The sequence below is a fragment of the Macrobrachium rosenbergii genome, chromosome 16 (assembly GCF_040412425.1).
Source record: "Macrobrachium rosenbergii isolate ZJJX-2024 chromosome 16, ASM4041242v1, whole genome shotgun sequence".
NCBI classification, from domain to species: domain Eukaryota; kingdom Metazoa; phylum Arthropoda; class Malacostraca; order Decapoda; family Palaemonidae; genus Macrobrachium; species Macrobrachium rosenbergii.
This window is the reverse complement of record NC_089756.1, coordinates 27,957,811-27,968,017: the sequence shown is the minus strand read 5'-3', so window position 1 is coordinate 27,968,017 and position 10,207 is coordinate 27,957,811. Positions and strand designations below refer to the sequence as shown.

At 38.6% G+C, this 10,207-nt stretch overlaps 1 protein-coding gene across 1 annotated transcript in view; it reads left to right on the top strand.

Annotated features, from left to right (window-relative positions):
• LOC136847240 (uncharacterized) overlaps positions 1-10,207 on the top strand; it is a 693,244-nt gene that overhangs the window by 641,065 nt on the left and 41,972 nt on the right. The window lies entirely within an intron of this gene.

Sequence of the window (10,207 nt, the reverse complement as noted above, 5' to 3'; positions counted from 1 at the left end):
ATTTGTGGAAGTGCACCAAAATCTAGAAAACATTGTTGCATTATTTGTTATACAAATATTTTCGAAGAAGTTTCATGCATCTTATGCCTACATGATTATCATTTATGATGTAGCTTTGCGTGCCAAATCTGAAACACGGTGATAGGATGCTGGAATCATTAAAGCTGCGTACATCCGTCAAACAACAAGCAGTGGTGGCTCACAGAATGAAGCATGAACCGTGAGCCACGGGAACAAACTCCCAAGGAGGTCACTGGGTGTGTGGAGCATTACTTCCTCATTCACTGACTGAAGTCAGTAGTAATTAGAGGTCTTAAATCTAAACAGCTTACAGTTACGAGCGCTGTGCCAGCTGTAAGTCATCGTTTTGGTTCTTTTACTGGCGTTTTTCTTTGTTGTGTCTAATGCTGAGAGCTTTGCTGAAGACGGTTTCTCGCTACGTTCGCTGTTGTTGCGTATCGCAAAGAATGCCTCTTTACGTATACGGTAACCAGCCTGCCCTGTGTAGCATTACCTGGGTATATGACAGACGATGGCTCAGATTCGATAGGAAGAGAATTTGTCTCAGATATAAAGTAAATGGTACCTAGGTAAGTTTACTAAAGAAACAAATGAAATGAGAATGTTGCGAACTCTCTTAGCAGCCATTAGCTCTTGACTGACGAAGGAAGTATAAAACCCCTATACTACTCTTCGCTACGTTATCTTCTTTCGCTTACGGAAACTTGCTTAGCAGGTTAATGGCCTTTATGGCTTCACCAATATGGATGTAAGCTCATGTTGAATAATAGTAGTCATGATAGTAATTCTAAAGCAGGCTGATAGTTTTCACCTCCGCCAAAACAGAGAACATTCAAAGCTTCGGTTCGTCATCCGCACTGCACCATTACCTGCAGCAAATCGGGTCAGTATTGGTGCCATGTGAAAGAAGAAGAAATAATTTATTGTGCAAAAATACTTACAAAGTACAGCACAACAGGCAACCCGGACGCGGTATGTGTATAGGGGAAAGCCCTCTAAAAAAAAATCCAGTGCCGGACTCACGTAACTTTTACCCATTATGCATAAACCTCTGTAAAATGTAACAATATTAAGTAGCATGGTACTCGGAAAATTGTTTTTGTAACGGTTGACCCCGATGCCCCCGGGGGACGGGATTCTTGTGTATGTGGCTTGCACAAAAGATCGGGATTCTTATGTATGTGGCTAGCACAAAAGATTGGGATTCTTCTGCATGTGGCTAGCACAAAAGATCGGGATTCTTATGTATGTGGCTAGCACAAAAGATTGGGATTCTTCTGTATGTGGCTAGCACAAAAGATCGGGATTCTCGTGTATGTGGCTAGCACAAAAGATCGGGATTCTTATGTATGTGGCTAGCACAAAAGATTGGGATTCGTATGTATGTGGCTAGCACAAAAGATTGGGATTCTTCTGTATGTGGCTAGCACAAAAGATCGGGATTCTCGTGTATGTGGCTAGCACAAAAGATTGGGATTCTTCTGCATGTGGCTAGCACAAAAGATCGGGATTCTTACGTATGTGGCTAGCACAAAAGATTGGGATTCATCTGCATGTGGCTAGCACAAAAGATCGGGATTCTTATGTATGTGGCCAGTACAAAAGATCGGGATTCTTGTGTATGTGGCTTGCACAAAAGATTGGGATTCTTACGTATGTGGCTAGCACAAAAGATTGGGATTCTCATGTATGTGGCTAGCACAAAAGATTGGGATTCTTATGTTTGTGGCTAGCACAAAAGATCGGGATTCTTATGTATGTGGCTTGCACAAAAGATTGGGATTCTTCTGCATGTGGCTAGCACAAAAGATCGCGATTCTTATGCATGTTGCTAGCACAAAAGATCGGGATTCTTATGTATGTGGCTAGCACAAAAGATTGGGATTCTTCTGCATGTGGCTAGCACAAAAGATTGGGATTCTTATGTATGTGGCTAGCACAAAAGATTGGGATTCTTCTGTATGTGGCTAGCACAAAAGATCGGGATTCTCCTGTATGTGACTACCACAAAAGATCGGGATTCTTCTGTATGTGGCTAGCACAAAAGATTGGGATTCTTCTGCATGTGGCTAGCACAAAATATCGGGATTCTTATGTATGTGGCTAGCACAAAAGATCAGGATTCTTATGTATGTGGCTAGCACAAAAGATTGGGATTCTTGTGTTTGTGGCTAGCACAAAAGATCGGGATTCTTGTGTTTGTGGCTTGCACAAAAGATCGGGATTCTTACGTATGTGGCTAGCACAAAATATCAGGATTCTCATGTATGTGGCTAGCACAAAAGATTGGGATTCTTATGTATGTGGCTAGCACAAAAGATTGGGATTCTTCTGCATGTGGCTAGCACAAAAGATCGGGATTCTTATGTATGTGGCTAGCACAAAAGATTGGGATTCTTCTGCATGTGGCAAGCACAAAAGATCGGGATTCTTATGTATGTGGCTAACACAAAAGATTGGGATTCTTCTGCATGTGGCTAGCACAAAAGATCAGGATTCTTATGTATGTGGCTAGCACAAAAAAATCGGGATTCTTGTGTATGTGGCTTGCACAAAAGATCGGGATTCTTACGTATGTGGCTAGCACAAAAGATCGGGATTCTCATGTATGTGGCTAGCACAAAAGATCGGGATTCTTATGTTTGTGGCTAGCACAAAAGATTGGGATTCTTGTGCATGTGGCAAGCACAAAAGATCGGGATTCTCATGTATGTGGCAAGCACAAAAGATCGGGGTTCTCATGCATGTGGCAAGCACAAAAGATTGGGATTCTTGTGTTTGTGGCTAGCACAAAAGATCGGGATTCTTATGTTTGTGGCTAGCACAAAAGATGGGGATTCTCATGTATGTGGCTAGCACGAAAGATGACACGAGTGGTGGGGAACCACTTGAGCTGAAGAAACACCTGGAATAGAGAACGTTCTGGACCTAGCTGCCCTAACTCTAACGTACCCAGTGCGTGACAATGAGAAGGAAACTTCCGTAAGTCTTCGTTTCTATTTTTAGTTTTCTGTTAAAGAAAACTATTGAGATGGCTATTTGACTCTCCGTCTGCACTTTTTCTGTCCACCCTCAGATCTTAAAAACTGCGGAGGCTAGAGGGCTGCAACTTTGTATGTTGATCATCCACCCTCCAGTCATAAGCGTACCAGATTGCAGCCCTCTAGCCTCAGTAGTTTTTATTTAATTTAAGGTTAAAGATATCCATGATCGTGCGTCTGGCACCGCTATCGGTGCCAACAACACAGGCCACCACCGGGCCGTGGGTGAAAGTTTCATGAGCCGCGACTGAGAGCTTCATGGGCTGTGGCTGAGAGTTTCATACAGCATTATACGCTGTACAGAAAACTCGACTGCGCCGAAGAAACCGGCGCATTTTTTACTTGTTATTTTCATTCATGGTGTGACAAATTTCGATTGAAGTCCTGACTTGTAATAAAAGAATCTGTGTGTATGTGTATTTGCAAGCTTACATAATTCACTGACTACACAGTTCACGCGTATCTCTCCTAAAATGTTTAATATGAATATATATTTTCTTGGGTTAACGACATGCGCGAACGGCGATGGGTGGTGGAAATGAAGAAAAATAAATATATTTCGTATCAGTGTTTACTTAGCCAAAACTGGGGGAATAAGTACTTCTGGTGAGGTGATCAAGACCATGTCTGTTGGTCTTTAAAACTAAGTTTCTTTCAAGTGAAGCATCTCTCGGAAAAGGAGCTCTGAGCGGCTTGGAGATTTAATGTGCGTCACTGCTTGTCAAACTTGAGACAAAATTAATTCGATAATAGGTTGAGATGGGAAAGGCAGTGCCGTTTTATTAACTAATATTTATCGCACCTTAAAAAATTTTATGGCTTTCTATTTCTGTGCGTTATCAGTCGCAGAAATGAAAATGGAAGTCCTGGAATAAAATCACGATAAAGAAAGAAATGAACAAACCATTTCCTTTACTTTGCAATGGTTTGGTTTCCATCATTAACAAAGCTTCACTGCATACATACCTTGGCTTCGTACGAGCAGAGCCGATGATATCGTAAGAGACTTTGAAGAGACCGTAGAGAAAGGCGCAAACATACGAAGAAAACATTCTCTACGCAGACATCTAAATGCTAGTCAAACATCAACATTTTCAACACTTCACCTCTCAGAACAATTTAGGGTTCCTAATAGTTCGTTACATTTGACCATTCAATCTTCTTAAGGGTTCAGTATGATTATTTATTTCATGATATTAACTAGCTGATAGCCCCCGATAAACAGATCTCTCTCCCTCTCTCATAAATTCATTCACATAAAAAACAAGTAAAAAATGCTCTGAAGTTTCTTCGGCGCAATCGAGTTTTCTGTACAGCCGCTACAGCTTATAATCAAGGCCACCGAAAATAAATCTATCTTTCGGCGGTCTCGGTATAATGCTGTATGAACCGCGGCCCATGAAACTTTAACCATTGCCCAGTGGTGGCCTATCCTTTATCGCTGCCAGAAGCACGATTATGGCTACCTTTAACCTTAAATAAAATAAAAAAAAACTACTGAGGCTAGAAGGCTGCAATTTGGTAGGTTTGATGATTGGAGGGTGGATGATCAACATACCAGTTTGCAGCCCTCTAGCCTTAGTAGTTTTTAAGATCAGAAGGCGGACAGAAAAAGTGCGGACGGAATAAAGTGCGGACACGCTATTAAGTACAGTAGTAAGTTTTAGTTTTCTGTAAAAGTAAACTATTGAGATGGCTTTGTCTGACCGTCCGCACTTTATTCCGTCCGCACTTTTTCTGTCCGCCTTCTGATCTTAAAAACTACTAAGGCTAGAGGGCTGCAAACTGGTATGTTGATCATCCACCCTCCAATCATCAAACCTACCAAATTGCAGCCTTCTAGCCTCAGTAGTTTTTTTATTTTATTTAAGGTTAAAGGTAGCCATAATCGTGCTTCTGGCAGCGATATAGGATATAGCCACCACTGGGCAATGGTTAAAGTTTCATGGGCCGCGGTTCATACAGCATTATACCGAGACCGCCGAAAGATAGATTTATTTTTGGTGGCCTTGATTATAAGCTGCAGCGGGCTGTACAGAAAAACTCGATTGCGCCGAAGAAACTTCAGAGCATTTTTACTTGTTTTTATGTGAATGAATTTATGAGAGGGAGAGAGATCTGTTTATCGGGGGCTATCAGCTAGTTAATATCATGAAATAAATAATCATACTGAACCCTTAAGAAGATTGAATGGTCAAATGTAACGAACTATTAGGAACCCTAAATTGTTCTGAGAGGTGAAGTGTTGAAAATGTTGATGTTTGACTAGCATTTAGATGTCTGCGTAGAGAATGTTTTCTTCGTATGTTTGCGCCTTTCTCTACGGTCTCTTCAAAGTCTCTTACGATATCATCGGCTCTGCTCGTACGAAGCCAAGGTATGTATGCAGTGAAGCTTTGTTAATGATGGAAACCAAACCATTGCAAAGTAAAGGAAATGGTTTGTTCATGAGCTGGAAGAACCAGATAACTGAAAACAAAAATACCTAAAAACAAGTCAATTAATAAAAGTTCGACAGTCAAAATCCATGCCAGTGACCCGTCAAGGCGAATCAAATAAAAAAAATGCGCGAGCGAAGCTTAACAGCAAACACTATTGCCACCGACACATAAGAAGGACTTTTACCAAAGGTAACGAACTGAGTCAGTCGCTCCTTATTTCATTTGGCACAGTTACAAACTATTTATCTGCCATTTACACACAGCACGCATAGCAACCTATTTTCACAAAATAAAAAAAAGAATCTGTAGGAAGTTTCTCGCGCTGCTTGCTTGTAGTGTTGTACGATTTCTTAAACGGTAAAATTACACATATGTTTTATCAGCCTTCAGCAGCGAGGTAGTATTTGCAAGTATTTACAGCAGTGACTCAAAAACATATCAAAAGAACAAATGCACCACGATACAAAGTAAGCGACAAAATTCATCTTAACACAGATTCATTACGAGTCCTTGAGGGGATCGATTTTTTACTGATACTTCAACGTGACTTCACAAGTGATTTTAAACATTAACCTCTAATATTTTAATCCTTAATACCCTGATGGATAAAGAAATTGAAGCTGTTGTAAAGTAAAGACTTAGCAACTTAGCAAGCGATAGGCCACTCGTCATATGAGGCCTAAAAGAGAAAGAAAACCCAAGAAATAGGAGTAAAGGAAAATGGTGTTCAGTAGACGGAGGACTGTGCTTATCAGGGATACACATTCACACGTGTACACTAAATATATATGCGTGTATGTACGTACACACACACACACACACACACACACACACACATATATATATATATATATATATATATATATATATATATATATATATATATATATACATATATACATACAAAGAGTTGGGGTGTTAAAATTATAGACGCAAAAAACAAAGATGAAAGTAAAAATGGCAAAAGCTATTGCAGATGAAAAGACGGAATAGGGTGTTTGGAGTTCATAATTTCTTGTGGAGAGAATGAAGGATGATAAGTTAGAAGTGCGGGGAGAATGAAGAGGAAGTCTAGGAACAGTTATATAGCCGATGTCACTGAGGTATAGGAACAGTTGAGCTCTAATATCCAGGAGGCTGAAGAGTACAGGCAAGACAGGGGCGAGTTGAAACAGTATATATGGGTTTTGACAAGTTGCTGATGGGACTTGTGGTGGTTATGTTTTGTTGAGGTTGTTTAGGTAGATGGTATTGGTGGTTACATATATTAGGGGAAAACTGTGTATTGATGGGAAAATACATTGGTGCTCCGGGTTTCCTACTGTGAAGGATGACAGGAAAACACCTGTTTCCGTCATGATTCAGGGTGGTTTTTTTTTTTTATTAAAGTGCTTGGTATCTTTAGTGCTAATTTTCAAATAGTTTCCAAAGCATTTAAAGCTAACAGTGGTGCACTCTGTGGTATTCCTTTTAACTGTCGAAGAACTCAATCCAAAAACGGTTCTTGAACACACATGTTTTTGACAAAACCATGAGTAATTAATTTCAGTATTGTGCTATTCGTATAAGCAAAAAGAGGATTAATTTGTAGTGGTAGAGAGTGTTTCTGTTAAAGATAACGTAGAGTAATAAATTTGTTTTTTATTACTGTTTAAACCTTTTTTTTTTTAACTCTTAGAACTAAAATATCGTTGGTACTTTAGTTTGCCGTGAAGCGTCGTTTTCTTTAATGGAGAATCTTTATATTATTTGGGCTATAACTACGTTATTTTTCGAGACTTGTCGAATCTGAAATGGAAGAGCAAAATGCCTTGCCTACACCCAACGAGAGCCACATGAATAAACAAACAGATATGTGTTTGTATATGCATATATACTGTATATGTATATGTATATATATATATATATATATATATATATATATATATATATATATATATATATATATATATATATATTTGTGTGTGTGTTTACATGAATAGGGTTCATCTGAAAAATTATATATATATATATATATATATATATATATATATATATATATATATATATATATATATATCACCAAGAGGAACTTAAGGAAGACACGCACTTGCATGGCTTTTTTACTATAAATTCAAGGCCTGTCTTCATTATCAAAGTTGTAAAAATATACACATACATTAAAACATCATATACAAGACTAAAAATAGTGTACTGAAAACAGTGACAAAATATTCTGTTTAAAATGCCAAGAGAAAGTTATTACCATCCCATCTGAAGAAAAGAGGACGGGTGTTACAGAGAAGCTTTGGAAGTCCTGGGGTAAAACCCACTGGTACCCGTTTTTGCTACTATTTTTATGTGTCATCTAGAGGAGCAATTGCTGGACAATTGCCCACTGGCTTACCACCCATTATTTTATAATCGATTTGTGGATGATACCTTTCTCCAGTTTAGCAACTGGGGACGGGGTTATGCGTTCTGGGAAGTTGCTGACTCGGCCCACCCTAATATAAGGCGTACAGTAGAGTGTGAGACTGATAAGCTGCTCCCCTTCCTGGACAGTAGGAGTTCTTTCAAAATCCTAGTAAAGTATAATTTATGATTTATATACCATGAATTCTGTACATTTGACACCACTGTTTTAATCTACTTTAGCTCCGCCCTGCCACTCGTTTCTGGTCGTACATTAGCTTTCATACCTCTATTTTTAGAGAGAGAGAGAGAGAGAGAGAGACCTTTAGCAACTAGGTATGAATTTTTACAGCTTCTGTTGGTTTCTTTGAAAGCTAAAACTCTTTAAACGCTCTCCTTCACAGGGCTTATTCCCTAACCTCCAACTGGTCTGACTTTCATGAAGAAATATCATCTTTGTATAAATATTTCCTTGATAATTATTTTCCTTCCAGGTTGCTCTACAAGCAGCTAAACAAGTTTCTCAGTGATAAATTCACGCCAAAAATTAGGTCTCCAACAGTCCCAAAAATGTCCCATTGTTCGAGTCTTCCTGTTATTTATGATGGTTCTTTCTGTAAAAGAAAACTATTGAGATGGCTATTTGTCTGTCCGTCCACATTTTTCTGTCCGCCCTCAGATCTTAAAAATCGTTTTAAAATTCCGTCGACGGCTCGTACTCCTCAGCAGCTGGCAATCCTCGAGTCTCTCTGAATGAGACAGGTAGTCCCGAAGTTGAACACCCCTTAGGGCAGTGGTTTCCAACCTTTTCTAATTCTCAGCCCCCTTCATTGAATGGCACATTCTCTGCGCCCCCGCCCCCCTTCCTTGAATACTGTAATTTAATCATGTCAGTAACAATATTATATTATATATATATTATATAAATATATACTTATATATTATCTTTTAAATAATTGTTTAATAATTAATTCCTTAATATAGAATTTGAAATAGTTTATATATTTTGACAACTAAATTTCATATTTATATCTGAAATATTTTCTCAGTATTTTGAAATTCTGAATTCCATCATAATTAATAGTTTTCAGATATAATTATCCCCTTCATCAAGCATTTCCCCCCCCCCCCGGCAGCCCTTCGAGACCCCCCGGGGGCCGCCCCACAGGTTGGAAACCACTGCCTTAGGGGGCTAGTGCCGTCAGTGCACCTCACAGGGTGCACTGTAGGCATTACTAAAGGTTCTATGCAGCGTCCCTTCGGCCCCTAGCTGCAACCCCTTTCACTCCTTTTACTGTACCTCCATTCATATTATCTTTCTTCCATCTTGCTATCCACCCTCTCCTAACAATTATTTCAAAGTGCAACTGCTTTGAGGTTTTCCTCCTGTTACACCCTTGAAACCTACCTTTCCAGCGCTGAATGACCTCATAGGTTCTGGTGTTTGACCTTTGGCGTAAGCTCCATATTCCATTCCATTCCGAAGTTGAACAGTCAAAATATCTCCTGCCATCTTTTCTTCACTTGAGTTTACCGTGACACCCGTCTTCTTTCCTCCAGTTTGGATGGCAATACCTTTCTTCTGGCATTTTATGCGGAATATTTTGTCACTATTTTTAGTACACTGTTTTCAGTCCGAGTCTCTTATGATGTTTTAATGTATGTTCAAAGTTTTACAGCTTTGATAAAAAGGCTAGGCCTTGAAACGTTGGTAATAAAGCCATGCAGATGCCTGAGACGTCTTCTTCGAGTTCCTTTTGGTTATATCTATCTATCTATCTATCTATCTATATATATATATATATATATATATATATATATATATATATATATATATTATATATATATATATATATATATATATATATATATATATATATATATATATATATATATATATTATAGTGTGTGTGTATGTTTGTACGAAAGCAAGTGTGTATAAAATTAATACCCACACCTTTTATGTTGAAAACCCTTACAGCCATAGAGCAATTAAAGAAAAAGGTGTAACAGGTTTCCCTGGACTCGGGCGGCACCAATACCCTATTCTTTGAGAACTGTGTATCAAATTATGATAATTTTTGTTTGATTAATATTAATGTTATTATTTCCACCAAGCTTCTACCCGAGTTGGAAAAGCGGAATGATACAAACCTGGTGGCTCCAGTATGCTAATTAGCGCACATTGGGAAAAGAAAAACAGAGTTAAAGAATATAGAAATATTTTAAAGAAAAACAAATAAAAATAAATAAGGTTAAACAAATAAATGAGCCTCATTCGCCGTCTCACCTACATTCATTTTCAGATCT